A 17281-nucleotide genomic window follows, 5' to 3' on the forward strand; every position below is an offset into this window, starting at 1 on the left:
GCTTGTTTTCTTGTCAATATCCTGTCCACTGAAGGAGGAGGAGAGACGTGATTTGATCCTCTAGGGGAGGTAGGGGACTGAGGGGGGTTTGGGGAGCGAGGGGTTCTAGATCTAGATCTAGATTTGGGTCCAGGGAATGGGGGGGCTAATGAGAGTAGTGGATCAAAGGGGTTATGGCTGGCTAAATTTGCTTTTGGCGAGAGATGAACTTCAGCAGATGATGATGGCTGGGAGGAGCGCTGGACTAGTTGTTTGTTAGCTATCTTCTTTCGTTTAACATGTTCCCATTTCTTTTCCAGATCTTCAATCTTTTCACTGTCATTTTCCTTATTTTTTGTACATCTATTTGCGAAATGACCGTATTCATGAAATACCTTGCATTTGAAGGGTATTTTCTCATAATCCAGCTGTTGTATGTGCATCCATTGATCCACTTTGATTTTGATAGCTTCTGGGAGACCTTTCCCTAGATCCACTTCCACGCAAATTCGGACATATGCATGCATGTTTTCTTTAGGTTCGCATTTGTCTATGTATTTCCCTACTGCATTTCCTATGGCTTTAACTGAATCATCTCCCCAGGAGTGGAGAGGAAGGTGCGGCAGTCTTACCCAAACTGGAATGGCATTTGGGACATCCATTTCTGGATCAACGTCCGATGTCCATCTATTCAAATATAATCCCCTTGTATCCATAAAATACGGACCATTCCTAAATATCAGATCGCGGCCCTCTTTGGTTTCAAAATGAAAGGTATAATAACCTCTTCCACAGAACCTGATTGAGATCTTCCCATTTATTAATGTAGCCCAGTTTCTCTCTACCCACTTTTGCATAGTCTTGGGTGACGGCCACTGCCCAGTAAACTGCCCTACTAACCCTCTTTCTGCCAGAGAGAGTGTTGCTTTTCTTGGAAGTACTGGTGGTAGGGATACTTCTGGTATTTCTTCCATTCTTTTAACAAACTTTCAAACGAACGGTCTATTCTTTGCTGGACCCATTGCAGAGATAAGGGAGGCAAAGGCTTTTTTTGTTACTTTTGTTTCTTGCTGTTGATCTGTATGACGATCTTCATCCTCTGATGGATCCATGATGCTCAAACCTCAGCAGCAGGAGGCCGCTGAGGGCCAATTTGATCTGAAAGCAGTAGCTTCCTGCCAAATGTTGTAGCCGATCTCTCTGTCCAATTCCTATCGAGCAGACCTTAGCAGTTGGGCCGCTGAGGCATAGCAGTGCTACTTCACGCTGGTGCTGCAACAGCTATGGCTGTGCGTGGTCCTCCTCTGCTACTCTCCGTAAAGGTAATAATCACTATTGCAATTCAAAGGGGAGCATATTTTCATTTACATTTCTGGTAAATTCTATGAATTTCAGATTTCCTGAACATGAATAACTTATTTTCTTTAAGCTGATTGCACACTCTAGTTTAGAATAAATAATGAGATGATTTTGAACAAAATCCGAATTTTGAGAAATCCATGGAAGAAATTGAAGATTCATGAGATAAAATTTACAGACAATTTTCTTCTAGGTTTTCATTCATTTTCGAAACTTGAAGTAAGTAGAAAACCCATTTCAAATCCGCAAAAGGTTCAGGGAAATTTTATTTGTTGTTCATTAGAATTTGAGCATTCTTTAATTTTGCTTTCATTCATTAAAAAACCCAATAGGCCTTTAAAACATTATCGCAAAATTCATATCGGAATATTTCAACTTGACTTTCATATCACTGATACTATGATGAATATACATTTGTGATATTCCCTTCCCACTCATCTTCATCAATTCTTTCCTTTCAATATTACATCATCCATATCACAACTATTTGTATCGCAATATTCCATCGGAAGCGACTCTTAGCGTTTACTGATAAAAAATTGTTGATACAAGACCTTTGATGTTCTTTTACACACCTCTCTCGCAAAATTCCACAATTATCATATCGTATATCACATTTCACATATCCGATAGTTGACTTTGCCAATATTGCTATGTTCACACAATTCCAGACCCGATATAAAATTTAAATCAAGTTCATTAAAAATATCGCGTCCATTCAATCGCAATAATGGTAGGGGCATAGGTTTAAAAGTCCCGATGTTCCAGATCTGATACGATATCAAATTCACTTAATAAATTTATCGGGTCTGTTCTTCATCGCACATAGGTGTATCAACAATGTTACATCATGTACTTAAATTTGCCGATCGCCGATTTCTTTTGAGATCCAAAGCCGGTCCCACCAATTTGCCACGTCATCCATCACATCCCCGCAGTCGCAGAATAATATCGGCATTTCCGACATGACTATTTCCCAATGTCCCAATATGCCTATATCGTAATCACTTCATTGTATTTTTTATTTTATATGCTCATATGACAATTCTTAATTTGCGATGTGCGATGTGCCAAGTGTGATGTGCGATGTGGCTATTCCCCAATCCCCGATATAATGATTCTTCGATATTGCCATCGCCTCATCGCATCGCATATTTTCACATAGCATATGTCCATATCACAAATTTTCCACCGCAACAAATATATCGCATCACAAAACTCAAATGAAACCTTATCTTAAGATTTTCCAATGCGATAGACTCTGATACATGCCCCTTTGCCATTAACATTCAATCGTTATATCCCATATCGGCAAAGGTAAAAATCGCGGATTGAAATTTAAGTATGGTGAAGAAACTTGCGATGCGAAACATCCACTGAGGCATTGCGTTGTATAAAATATTTTAAGGCAATCTTGGGTAATCACTATGGTATTAAAGCAATTGATAGGAAATTTGCAACAAGGTTAGATCATTTCGATTTCTCTTATATTTCAGTTTTAGATATTCCACTCCATATTTAAATATGAAATTTAAGACCTTCCCATCTATTCATATAGATTTCATTATCTCGGATTTGGTCTTAATTCTGGACAATTTATGGAAATGGAGTTGATATGAAACTTATAATATTATGAGAACATTCATCGTTGCAAGAAGCATAATTTCATTCTCATTTCTAATATATTTTTTTTACTTTCAATTCCCTGAACACAAAGCATTATCTCCTTATAGTTTACTGTTTGTTTTGATTTAAATAAAAACAAATAATTATTTTGGGATATAAGATTACGGTTAGTTCAACTTCTTCACGCTTTTGATTTTAATTAAAAGAAGAAGATAGCTAGCATTGGAAAAGATGATACCTCACAGGTAAGATTAAATGCAATTCTCCAATGGTAAGTTTCATATACCCACTTTCAATTATTTTCATTACTTTACTTTAATTTCATTTTTTTTAATTCTGCTAATATAAAAATCTGTTTTGCAGCTCTTCATAAAAAGCTTTCAATCCTCCACCATATCATATTTTGAAGCCTTATACTCTTTTCCTGGTTTGCTTCCAAGAAACAGCAATAATCTTCGTCAAAACAACTACACTAGGAAGTTTCTAAACCTTTAGTTTGTTTCTTTAAGCATTCCTTTTATTAGAAAATGATTAAGATGATGCTTTGAAACAAAAAGATTGACACCAGACATAAATTTTTTCATTGTGGCTGAATTTTATCATCACTGCTATCTGAAGCCTAAAACGCTTATAACCTTGCAAGGTAAAATTTATCTGAATCTCGACATAAGAAGGAATGGTTACATGATTATTTTCTTTTACTTAATTTTATTGAGACATTGGTATAACATTCTTATTGGAGTTCATCTTTTAAAAACTTGAATTTTCCTTTCTGCTCTTACCTTTTTTCTTTTTTTCTTTTTTTCTTCTTTTTTTCTTTTTTTTTTGTCAGATTAGGAATTCTTTTCCTTTTTATTTTTTAGTTTTGATTTTGGTGACTTTGCCATAATTTATACGAAAGGCCTTTTTGTTACCTAACAATGGTCGGCATATGCAAAAAAAAGAATGTTAATAGTCTACTATTGGCTTTTTCTTAAATCTCTTAATAAAGTTTGTTTTTCTTATTATAAAGGTAGACATACTTAGGGAAGAGATTACAAAACAAGAGAAGTTGGCAAAGTATCATAAAATCTAAGAAATTTCTTTTTCATCAAAATTGTAATTATTTTGAAATTTCAATATTTTATTAAGATCTTTCAAAATTTTATTATCAGTCAAGAAAAGTTATTTTTAACCAAGTAAAGACACTTTACAACGAAGCACCCTTAACTCTGAAATTGTCATTCTTAACTCTTAAGGAGTCAATAATTCTCCCTGTCCAAAAAAGTCTTGTTTTTCTAGAGTGTAATCCAAAAATATATTTAAACTTAAAAGATAAGAGGTCTCATCATGAGCCTGTTTACCATGATCATAGGGGAAAAATAAGTTGACATTACCAACACTGGTAAACAAACCAGGGTGATGGCTTATGATTGCAAACAATTATAAGACAAGGGGTTTCATCACGAGCAAACTTGTTCAGTCCATTTATAACCAGTGAATGGCATTGTTAACTATCTGGCTACCAAACCAAGACAATGGCTTTTAAGAACTAAAAAATAAAAAATACAAAGAAAATAAACATATATAAATGGATTTATCTCTAGGTCAATAATTCTTAAATAGATGGGATTTTGAATCGTTGATGATTAAAAAGTAACCCTGTCGAGACTATAGATGTTTGTTGGCAGCAGTGGCTCTACCTGTGACAAATGAGTATATTTTAAAAGCTAAGCTGTAAAGTGACCCCTGCTTTATCTCTACAACTAATTAAAGACTAATATAGAGTTATGAGATATTTTGATTTATGAGGAATTTTAAGAAAAATTACAGTTAGATGATTCTTGTTTTTATTCAAACTAATGAACCTAGTCAAACATTTCAAAAATAATTCTCTCTTCTTTAATTATTTTTACTTTAATTTTAGGAAAATCCCATTTATATAAAACAGAGATAGCTAGTTCTTTTCCCGTGTGTCACCATTGTTGTGGTAAAACACAACCCCCCCACCCCCCATTTTTTTTCTATGCACTTCAATAATGGGGACCCTTTCTATTAATTTTTGGCTAAACACTTTTTATGATTTTTATTAAGTTAATTATCCTACAATTTTGTTATTTTTCATTTTTGTCGGATTTCCATTTTGATTGTTTCATTGAATCCGATTTTTCACAAGCTTTCCAACAATACTTGTTTCGCTCCATTTGGTCAATCGGTTTGTAAATGACACTCTTTTGAGTTTGATCATTTGTGTCCCCTAGGTTAGAAAATGTATAAAATGTACCAATATTTTAATTCTCGTAGTTAAAATAGGTGTTTATTGTAAATATTAATTTTTTTTTAATTTTAATTAATTTTTAATTTTCTCTAACGATCTTGCTAAAATAACTCAGCCAAATCATAAAGCACTTAAAAACGTGTTTTTCAAGATTTTAGTAATTCATTCTAATTTCCTATTTTAAAACGAAATATGAAACTTAAAATTTGATAATGGCAAAGTAGTTGTAGTTTAAAACGCAAAATCTCACTCTAAATAAGCCCCACTTAACTTCATATAATAACTTAACCAAACCTCATTAAACTTGGACCCCAAATACAATAAAATAAAATAAATAATAAAAAATTTATAACACAATGGCATCCATCGCACCTCGCGAAATTCACAAACGAATTAAATTTTCAAAACTCGACGAAGGCCCTTCATGCGATGCGATGTTAGGTTTTTATGTGATAGATTTTCAATGCCAAACATAACCAAAGTCCTTTCCCCTCATATATGTTTTGGTATTTAACTCACATTATTCATTCGGGTGAGTAAATGGGTAATATAATATGGGTACTTTGACTTTTAAAATATACAATATTAAAAAATTGTAATATAATTAATATATAATAATTTTAAATTTATATATGTAGATATATATATTAAATTAAAATTATTCGTATATTTTAGTTAATTAGATTAATACTAATTATTAGTTAGTTTGTAAATAATTAATTTAATTTATAGTTAGATTAGAATTAATTGATTAGATAATTAAAATTTAATTTAGGATTCGAATTTAATTAACAATTTTTAATTTTTTGGCTCAAGCAACAGAATTTCCAGAATTCTGATAGTTTTGACTCATCAATTTTGGAGACTCATAGATTAATTTTTACTTGGCCAAATGAGGCCCATGACAGCTCATTGGAAATATAAAATCATGGAGAACGTTTCTGAGGAGGTTTCACTAACAGATCTGATTATTTATTGGGTCTAAAAATAAACAGAAGATCAAGCTCCGAATTTTTAAACAAAATCAATTTTCTGAGTTTTATTCTCTGCATTTTCATTTGCCCAAACCTCTTCTGAATGCAGATCCATTCGTCAATGATATCCTTGGCCAATTAAATCATTACAGGAATCAATAGAAAGCTAAAATTTCATTTTCAATTATTTATTTAATTGAAATTAATTAAATTTGTTTCAATTCCAGATTTGACATTTTAATTGTGTTTTGATTTGTTTTACAGGAAAGCAGTTGAGAGAGATGAGGAAAACAAGATCTCGATCAATGGGAATACTTCAGCAATTGAAGAATGGAATTTGGAGCAAATAAAATTGATTGAACAAATTTCTTCTTCAACAAACTTTCCTACTTTGTAAATATTATAAATAACAGATTGCAAAATGTAATAAGGGCTTCTCTCCTCTGTAATTCTGGAATTATAAAAGCACTTCTGTAATAGGGATTTAGAGTTGTAGGTGGAAGGAGAGGAATCTCAGATCTGTAGATTATTGAGTTTTTTCTTTTACGTTCTGAGTTATGTATAATGAACAGAGTTTGCACTATTGTAGCTCTAGTTTTGAAAGCAAACGGAACTGGAGAAATGGATTCAATAAATTGGTATTTATAATACTATTATTTTAAATGTTGGTTTCATTTTATGATGACAGAAATGTGTCAATTTACTTTCATATTTGTGCACTTTTGTCAGTATGGGTAATTTGTCTCTATTTTATGTTATTATTTATCTCTACTCTTATGGGTTGAATTCTGATTTCTGAGTAACTATTTACTCAGAAATCTATCTTTTAATACTGGTTTAATAAATAGTGATATGTTGTGAACTTTTTCCGCATATTATTATTTAATTATTCAAGTTACTAATTAAATGATCAATATCATTTTGTGAACTTCTTCCTGAGTGTTGTTGATTGATTATTTCAGTTAAGAGGTCTCAATAGGATGTGTTTTGGTATTCATAATGTCAGTTAATTGAACTACTTCATTAGCTTGATATTCATTATAAGCCAGACATATTTAAATCCCGATACTTTAATTATCTTGCTCTTAATTGGGTTAAATCGTGTTAGGCCCCTATACTACTAGTGTAACCCCTTATTGTTATTAGTACAACCGCCTTATTATATTGATGTACCCATGTAGTGCTCATATTGTTACTATTGTGCCCCATAGAAGCCCACTATTGTTATTATTGTGCCCTTACATTATTATTGTTATGTCGGCTCTAATTATATTATGACCCTTTAGACTCTTATATATGCAAAGGAGGTATTTTCATTTGTATCATCCAAGAATTGTTTATTTATGTAATGTAAAGGAGGTTGCCCCCTCGAAGAGGCTGAATTCTAAGGTGTTGATCTATCTTTTCTATCTTTTGTGAGCTGGTTTCATAACATTTGGTATCAGAGCTTTGGATTCTAGGGTTCCGCTGCTCCAAATAGGTCATCGTGGAATTTGTGTTATAACTTTTTTTCTGCGATGTTTCAGATGCTACAAAAAAAAACCCATTTGGGTCGAAATCGTTTTGAACCTCGGGTCCAAATTTCATAGCTTTTCGCGTTATATTTGCGGAGATATGATCTGAATAAATTAGCCTTTTTGCAAACTCCCAAATTACATTCCAAACAGGTGACTGGGGAAAATCGTCATAACTTTTGTTTTGAGCATCAGATTGAAATTTCATAAAAAGTTACAGAAAGAGAATGGACTGTAGTTTCTTGTGTATATTTTTCAGATCCGAAGATCAAAACATTAACACGTGGCACTTCATACAAGTTAGCTCTTCTGAAAAGGTATATAATCAGGCCATCTTGGGAGATTGTGCATAACTATTTCTTAGAGAATCCAATTTTGATCAGACTAGTGGCATTGGTAAGAGGACACAGAGGGCTACTGCAGGTTGAAATTTCAGAGCTAGAAGAGCTGAAATTACAGAGTTATAGTTGTTTCAAGATCGAACTCCTAAAATCAAGAAAAGGCGATATGAGGAAGTTTGATGGCAAGGATCCAGTAAATTAGATACTTTAGATGGAGCAATATTTTGATCTACATGGTGTATCATTGTTACAAAAGGTATGCATTGCATCTTTATATTTAGAACCAGATCAATTTTTATGGTATAAAGGGCTTTGTTCTCGTAAACAACTTGTTACGTGGTCAATTTTCACAGAGGAAATGATAGCACATTATGAGGATACAAAGAAAAACACCTTCTTTAGCCAATTGATAAATCTCAAACAAAAGTGTTCAATGGTAGAGCACATTGAGGACTTTCAAAAATTGAATATAAGGATAAATGATATTCCAGAGAAGCAAAGGATTGATGTCTTCATAGGGACTTTAAAGGATAACGTTCAACATGAGGTTCGTTTTTGGGAACCTGATTCATTGGAGGAGGCATTCGAGTTGGCAAGAAAAATTGAAAGTGAAATTATGGCAACAAGGAAGTCTACCCCTCACAACTATAAAGATGGAAGTGTTGTTTCTCCTAACCTTCCACAACCTACAAGGGTTACACCACAACAATTGGAAGAAAAAAGAGAAAAATGACTTTGTTACAATTGTGATAACAAATACATTAAAGGTCATAAGTGTGCTGAGAAGAAATTATTTTACATTGATTGTGTAGAGGAGGAAGAAAAGGATCAAGAAATGTCAAAAGAAGAGTATATACACCAGGAACCAACCCCAGAGAAAGAAGAAATGAATCCGACCATATCTTGTAAAGCATTGGAAAGAATTACCACTCCTAAAACTCTCAAGATAGAAGGACATATCAAGAAGAAAAAGGTTCAAGAAGTGAAAGATCACATCGAGAAAGAAGAAATGAATCCGACCATATCTTGTAATGCATTGGACGGAATTACCACTCAAACTATCAATATAGAAGGACATATCAAGAAGAAAAAGGTTCAAACAGTGAAAGATCACATCGAGCATCAACAACAAGTTATCCAACTTTTAAAGGATAACGTCACTTTGGTGCAGAATCGAATGAAACAACAAGCATATCAACATCACAATGAAAGAAGTTTTGATGTAGGCAATTGGGTATTTTTATGGTTACATACATACAAACAAATGTCCCTGAAGAAAGATATTTATGAGAATGAAATGTTGGCAATACTACACGCACTTAAGAAATGGAGACCTTACCTAATGGGAAGACACTTCAAGGTAAAAACAGATCATGATAGTATTAAATACTTTTTAGAACAAAGATTATCCTCTGAAGAGAAACAAAAATGAGTCACAAAGATGTTGGGTTATGACTTTGAAATCATCTACAAAAAAGGGAAGCAAAATGTTGTGGCAGATGCACTCTCAAGAAAGGATGAGGATGTGGAAGCATTGTGGTGCGTCATTTCTATTATCCAACCAGATTGGATAAACGAAGCAAGGTATGAGTGGAAGAAGGACGAAGAAGTGTGGCCACTCATTCAAAAGTTGCAGAAGATCCCAATTCAAACAATATTTCCAGAACTTGAAGAGGAAGGAAAAATCATATTGGAACCGGGAGCAATCACAGAAACAAGAACCCGACAGCTACGAAATCGATCAATTTTAGAGTATCTCGTCAGGTGGAAGAACTTACCTGCTGAAGATTCCACATGGGAGGGCAAGAATTTTATACAGAAGCATCAAGAACTACTCAAGCGTTGAGGACAACACCTTTTGAAGGAGAGGGGCATGTTAGGACCCTATACTACTAGTGTAATCCCTTACTGTTATTAGTACAACCCCCTTATTATATTGATGTATCCATGTAGTTCTCATATTGTTACTATTGTGCCCCATAGAAGCCCACTATTATTATTATTGTGCCCTTACATTATTATTGCTATGTCGGCTCTGATTATATTATGACCCCTTAGACTCCTATATATGCAAAGGAGGTCTTTTCATTTGTATCATCCAAGAATTGTTCATTTGTGTAATGTAGAGGAGGTTGCCCCCTCAAAGAGGCTTATTTATAAGGCGTTCATCTATCTTTTCTATCTTTTTGTGAGCTAGCTTCATAAAAGATCTATATCTGCCTAATTGAGATAGGATTAAAATAGTTCATTTTGCTTGAATAAGTTTGCATATAGATTAATTTCTACATTCTTTTAAGTCCTCTTCCCAAAGAGGCAAACTTTAGTAGTGGCTTGGTTGAGCCCCAAATTAGCTTAAGGATCAATTTCTTGCCTGATCAGCAAGAGGAGTTGATCTGATGTCTCTTCTCCATTGGTGAATGAAAGTCATGTTTTAAATCCATTGAAGATTGAGAGAAGACAACTAGACCTAGTTGAACTAGTCAAAACCACCATTCCAAATGGAAAAGGAGCTGCTTTAAGGTCAAGACCGGGTGGTCATCCCCCATGTTGTTGCAGCGAATTTCGAGGCTTCAACAGATCAGATGATCAACATGTCTTAGACACAAATTTTGTAAAAACTTTAAAACATCTATTTATTTTTACTTTCAGTGTTTTTATATATGGTTCTATGCAATCCTATTCAACTATTGACGTGAATTGAAAATTTTACTTTTACATGTGTCGCAAATGTCTGTTTAACACATAGTTTTCTAATGAATCAATTAATGTGTTAAATTTACTGGAAATGTGTTGATATTGCATGTAATCAAAATGTCTTTCCAAGATACGAACTCTGAGGAACATACGATAAATTGTTGGATTTCGAACAATATAAACATTTTGTTAAATAATGAATTCATACAGGTGAGGATAGTTTTAGATAGAGGAGGAATGACCTGTTGTAGAGTTTTGTGAACCCAACGTTTCGAACTACCAAGTGATTCCATCATCAGGGGAGGATGCATCAATAGACACATCCTCCCCTGACGATGGACTCACTTGGTAGTCCGAAACGTTGGGTACACAAAACTCTACAACAGGTATAAACATTTGTTAGTTGCAGTACAACAAGTTGTGAGTCCATCCTAATGATGATTCAGTGAATGCCAAGCGAAATGGCATCAGAGAGGAGTTCGATCAATGCGCTATACTCAGCGATATTGTTCGTAGAACGACCGATACAAATCCCTTGAAAACTCACTAACTCGCCACTTGGAGCGAATATGGCCCATGCTGCAGAGGATAGGTTTTGCATACTACGACTAGCACCATCGGCATAACCAACAAATGGTTCCAAAGATTCTGACATCTGCAACAAATGCAAAGCGGATTACTTAACCACATAAAAACTCTAAAAGTCACACTTACACACACATGCAAACAAAGCATATATACAGTGCTTATTACTACGCAAAATCAGGCATAGTAATGTTTCAAATACAACCCATTACGGGGCTGTGACAATGGAATTCCATCATAATCAACTAAATCATAAGTACCTTTTGCCAAAATGCTTGACAATATAGGGGCCCATCCATAATGGTTCAAATTTCCCTGCTCCTAGTTTATCAACTTCCTAATCATAAAGCAAGACCAGGTCTCCTTCTGAGAAAATGTGAGGCTTGACATTTCGGTCATATTGCGCCTTTATTCGTTTCTTATGTGCTTCGTTAGCCAATGCGGCTTCATGACAAGTTTCATCTAGATGGATGAGCTCCAAGAAACGTGTTTCTTATTCAGAACTATTAGGTAAGATGTCAATTGTGAGTTTTAATGATGAAATTTCACATTGTACAGGCAAGATTGCCTCCAAACCATACACCAATTGAAAGGGTGTGAATCCAGTTGCATTTCTCACCGAGGTTCAGTACGCCCACAAAGCCGAGTACAGGATTAAATTCCAATTTCATTTATGAAATCCTATCATACGTTGGAGCATTTGCTTAAGGATTTTGTTGATGGCCTCAACTTGTCCATTAGCTTGCAGATAATAAGGAGTAGAACTATCATGTGAAAGTCCTAACTTGGCAGTCAATTCAGTCATCATATGGTTGCGAAAATGCGACCCATGATCTATAACTATAGCTTGTGGCACACCAAATTATGCAACCACATGGTTGAATAAAAAAGAGCAGCCGTCTCACCACTGTTGTTTAATGTAGGCATGGCAACGACCCATTTCGTAAAATAGTCCACGGCGACAATTATATATCCATGCCCCTTGGACGAGGTAGGGTTACATGTCATAAAATCGATGCCCCATTTTGCAAATGGTCCAACAACGATGATAGGATGCAATGGTGCAGGTGGTAATTGTGTTTTGCAGTCAAAAATCTGGCATGCATGACAACTTCTGACAGCAATAATGCAATCATTGAATATAGTTGGCCAAAAGTAACCAGCACGGAGAATCTTTTGTGCAGTAGCATATCCAGATAAATGTCCACCACAAGCACTAGAATGGAAATCATTCAAAACTTTCTCAGCTTCCTCATGAGTGAGGCACCTCCGTAAAATCATATTGATACCATGACGATAAAGGGTGTCGCCAATGATCAGATAATCTTTGGCTTGGTAACGAATACGTCGTTGTTGCGAGCGAGAGGTATCAGGCCAGAAAGTTTGGGTCTGGAGATAGATCAGTATATCTCCATACCATGGGTCAGATGATGAAATCAGGAATAGAGACTCATCCGGAATTGATGGTTCCATTGTTGAATCAATATCGGTTGAGGGAAGGTCGCAAAGAAGCTCGACGAAGACTAGAGATTTATTTGATTTGGATTTGATGAATTCCAAGTCAAACTCCTACAAAATGACGATCCATTTCAAGTATTTGTCCCCCAACAATTTGCATGACAAAATGTATGTCATAGGGTTGCAATATAAAATGACAGTGGTCTTTCGGAGCAGGATATAGTGGCAAAATCTCTATACAGCTTGAACAGTAGCCAAAGCTAACTTTTCGACATAAGAGTACTTAACTTCTGTATCATTGAGATTGTGACTCAAATAATAGATCGGATGTTCAGTCCCATCTTCTTCTTGGACTAAAACCATAGCAATGGTTGTATCTGCAACGGCGAGATACAAGAAATAGTCGTTTTGATAATTAGGGGCATACATTAATGATGCTCGAATCAGGGTATCTTTGAGAGCATCAAAGGAAGCTTGCGCAACCTAGTCCCAATGGAAGGGTATCCCCTTTTTCAAAAGATGAGTAAATCCTTTAGCCATTTTAGCATAGTTGGGAATGAACCTCCTTAGAAAGTTAGCCTTCCCTTGGAGTCTCTGTAACTGCAGTAAATTGGAAGGTGGAGGCAGATCAAGAATTGCCTTAACCTTCAAAGGGTCAAGTCGAATTCCTTCTTTAGACACTACGAAACCAAGCAAACGACCAGAACCAACACAAAACACACATTTATGTGGATTGAGTCGAATTTTATAGTGTCGACACCGTAAAAATATAGCTCTCAGATGTTGTGGGTGATCAACCCATTTTCGTGAATGAGCAGGTAAATCATCTAGATATGGTTGAACAATGTGTTTGATGTCATGGAAGGCATAATTCATTGCCCTCTGAAAAGTTGCCCCAATGTTCTTCAAACCAAAAGGGAGTTTCCTATATGCGAATGTGCCCCAGGGACAAATAAAAGTCATTTTATATTGGTCACCTGGATGGATATTGATCTGATTATAGCCGGAAAATCCATCCATAAATGAGAATTTTTCACATCTAGCAGAGTCATAAATTATCTGGCTGATAAAGGGAGTGGGATAATTGTCTTTTAGACAAGTGTTATTAACATCCCTATAATCAACACACACTCTTATTATTCCTTGTTTCTTCATGATAGGAACAAGATTGGAAACCCAATCGGTAAGAGGAACAGGGTAAATGAAACCAGCATGCAAAAGTTTTTCAATTTCTGATTTTATGGCAGTAGCCTTCTTTGGATAAACGGGTCAGAGGTGCTGTCGTACCGATTTGACATCAGGATACATTTTAATTTCATGTTCAACAATACTAGAATCAATTCCTGGCATTTCCTCATATGACTAGGCAAATATGTCACGAAATTCACAGAAAAGAGCACGATAAGTTTCTAGTTCGGATGGAGAACAAGATTTGCCAACATGAATGTTCTCTACACTTCCAGGCTTGGTATAAATGTCGATAGAAATGGTTTCTTCGATATTCGACAAGTTTCATTCAGAATCAACTGTGTCTATAAATACAGAATTCAAAAGGAAATCAACAATTGAAAGGTTACTTGGTTCATTTGAAACATCTTCTCTATGATCTGGAAGATGGGATCGATGATGATAATATTCCCATGGTTGTTCTTCTGTCATCATTGATTGGATGATTCCTTCATCAGTAGAGAATGTACATGAAAAAGGATCAGAGGAAGTACCATATTCTAACGAACGATCTACCCACACAATTGGTGATAATGGATTTGGGTTTGTCGCACAAGCCAAAAAGATTGATTGCTATGCAAGCTCATTGGGGCTTAGCGGCATGATTTCATTACTCATATCATCTTCAAAATTATTGGGAATGTTCCATGAATTAGATGAAGTGGAAGATATTATGTTGCAAGTGTCAACTTCTACCACTTCTGCCATTTGTGATGGTGACGGTAGCGAAAAAGTACCCATTAGGGAAGGATATTTAAAGAGACCTACTCCAACGTTCTGAAGAGATATCAGGGGTTCGTGAACTCATGGAATGCTTCTAGCAGCCTGTGAACTAGAGGCAAAGAACCAAAGTTTATCAATTACTGTGATTCCGCCTTTATGAGGGAAAGCGATCATACGAAAGTATTTCGAGACCATAGCAGCCATAGCATAAACCCAAGGCCTTCCTAGAAAAATGTTGTAGTCAAGGGGTTCGTCAACACCTCAACTTCAACATTTACTATTTTGCTCCCTAGTTCAATCTGTAGGTTACTCAAAATTCCACAAGGCGTATATGTGCGACCGTCAAAAGCTTTTAAAGTTGTAGGTGACCATGACAAAGGCGGGGAGCCAAGTGTTTTCCAGAAACTCATCAACATGATACAAGTAGAAGCACCCTCCTCAATGATGGTTCGGTAAACAATTTTATTCAAAGCCTTTACTTGGATCAGGAAAGCCAATTGAGCCGGTAATTGCGGCGTATGTCCCGCATGGTTGAAAACCATAAGATTAGAATCCGTTGGATCAATTCCACCAATTGTTGGCAATAAAGCCTTCTTTTGGGAGGGACAGTTTTGAAGCACCTCAAGCATCGACATAGCAGAAGGTGACTAAGCCAAATCTTCTACTATGTTATAGTTTTGCATTTCTCGAGCTCAAGGGTTGAAAGTAGACTTATGTACAACTCCTTTAGGCAGTTTTATTATTAACTCGGGTGCAATAGGTGGTGGAATAGGATTAGATGAAGTCGAAGTCGAAGGATTCGGTTGATCTGAAGCCTGCTTATTCAAAGACAATGATGGATTACCATAATCTTTACTTTGCATTGACACCAAAACATCAATTTTAGGCTTAGAGGCGGATAGCATAAGCACTTGTGAAGTGGAAGCATGATCTGTAGCAACCAAATGAGTCTCTAGATTTGGAAAAGGATCTGTTAATAACGTGGATGCAGTAGAAGTCTTAAGAAGTTTTGAGACTTCAGAGAGGTGAGGAAAGTCTCATGTAAAATTATCCTCATTACAGATCAAACATGGATAATGAGGTTTCCTAGCTGGAGAAGAGGAATCAGATGATTTCTCTTGAGGGGGAGGGTTTTGTTTCTTTTTAGCTTTCCCCTTCTTCTTGCTTCCAAGTTGCTTTTCATTCATGCCTTTGTTAGATGACACGACATTTATTTCGGAAAAAGGAGTGTTTTTTGATGCGATAGAAGTTTGATTGGAAATATCAAGTGTTTGCCCAGATGGTCTACCTATGGTTTGTGTGCTCAAAGAACCAATCACACCGTCACCGGCATGAGAGTCCTTACTCGATGGGGGTGGAGGAACAGTAAAAGTTGGTCTGGGTGCATTTGGAATTTTGTCATAGAGCGTGCCAGATTGGGTATAAATCAAGTCTAAGTATTGGGCACGAGCAATTACTTGCTCTTCAGTGACAACTCCTCCTTTAGCCACATCCTCGGTGATAGATGGAAACAAGGATTTTATAAACCACTTAGCTAAATTTTATTAGGAACATAAGTTTTGACCATTCAACGATGATGACGCCACTCATGAATATGATCAGAGATGTGAGTAGCAGTAGTCTGTTTAAAGTTGGTCAATAGTTCCGTTCCAGTTTCATATCGTATGGGTAACTGGAAGTGGGTTAAAAACGTGGTAGCTAAGGATGTAAAGTTATCAAAAGAAGCTCATGGTAACTCAATGTACCACTTCGCAGCCAGACCAGTAAGTGTTCATTGGAAAAGATGTAGTCTAACTAAATCATCATTCAAGGAGTTTGATGAACACCATAAATGAAAAGTCATGACATGGTTGGATAGGTCTTCTCCAGGGTTTCCATTGAATTTCAGAATATCGAAAGGCAATTTATGAGGAATCACTGGCCACCAAGGTGCATAAAGAATTGGATCATTGGTCAGCCAATTTAGATCTGGTAATTCAAGTGTTGCAACAAAAGGCAATTGTCTCAACCAAGGTAAGATGGAATTGCCTGGGCAATAGGCCTTTGCATACTAGCATAAGGCATCTGTTGCTGGTAACCTTGATCAGGGCAAGTTTTTTGAGAAAATCTGGTATAAGGTGGTTGTTGAGCACCAAGATAAATTTGATGTTGTCCAAACCCAGCATAGGCTTGTTGACCAGGACCTGGGTAAACTTGTTGTTGACCAAACCCAACATAGGCTTGTTGACCAAGTCCAAGATAAGTTTGGTATTGCTGGAATTGTTGTTGTTGATACTGTGGTTGCCATGGTTGTTGATTTAACGGTTGTTGCCCACCAATGTAAGCTTGACCAGGTTGTGAATATACTAAACCAGTGTAAGTCTGAGTCATTCCAGTATATGGTAAACTGGCTTGAGGTTGTTGAATTCCAGGCACAAACGGTTGTTGTAAAACTGCCTGAGAAGGTTGAATCTGTAAACCTGAAACTTGGGGGTCTGAGGTTGAAGGACCAGCTTGCAAAGGTTGAGATACAACTAACTGAGCTTGCGACTGCGGTAAAGTTGT

The sequence above is a fragment of the Pinus tabuliformis genome, chromosome 7, assembly GCF_031772625.1.
Source record: "Pinus tabuliformis cultivar Carrire ecotype Pingquan chromosome 7, CPIR1, whole genome shotgun sequence".
NCBI lineage: Eukaryota > Viridiplantae > Streptophyta > Pinopsida > Pinales > Pinaceae > Pinus > Pinus tabuliformis.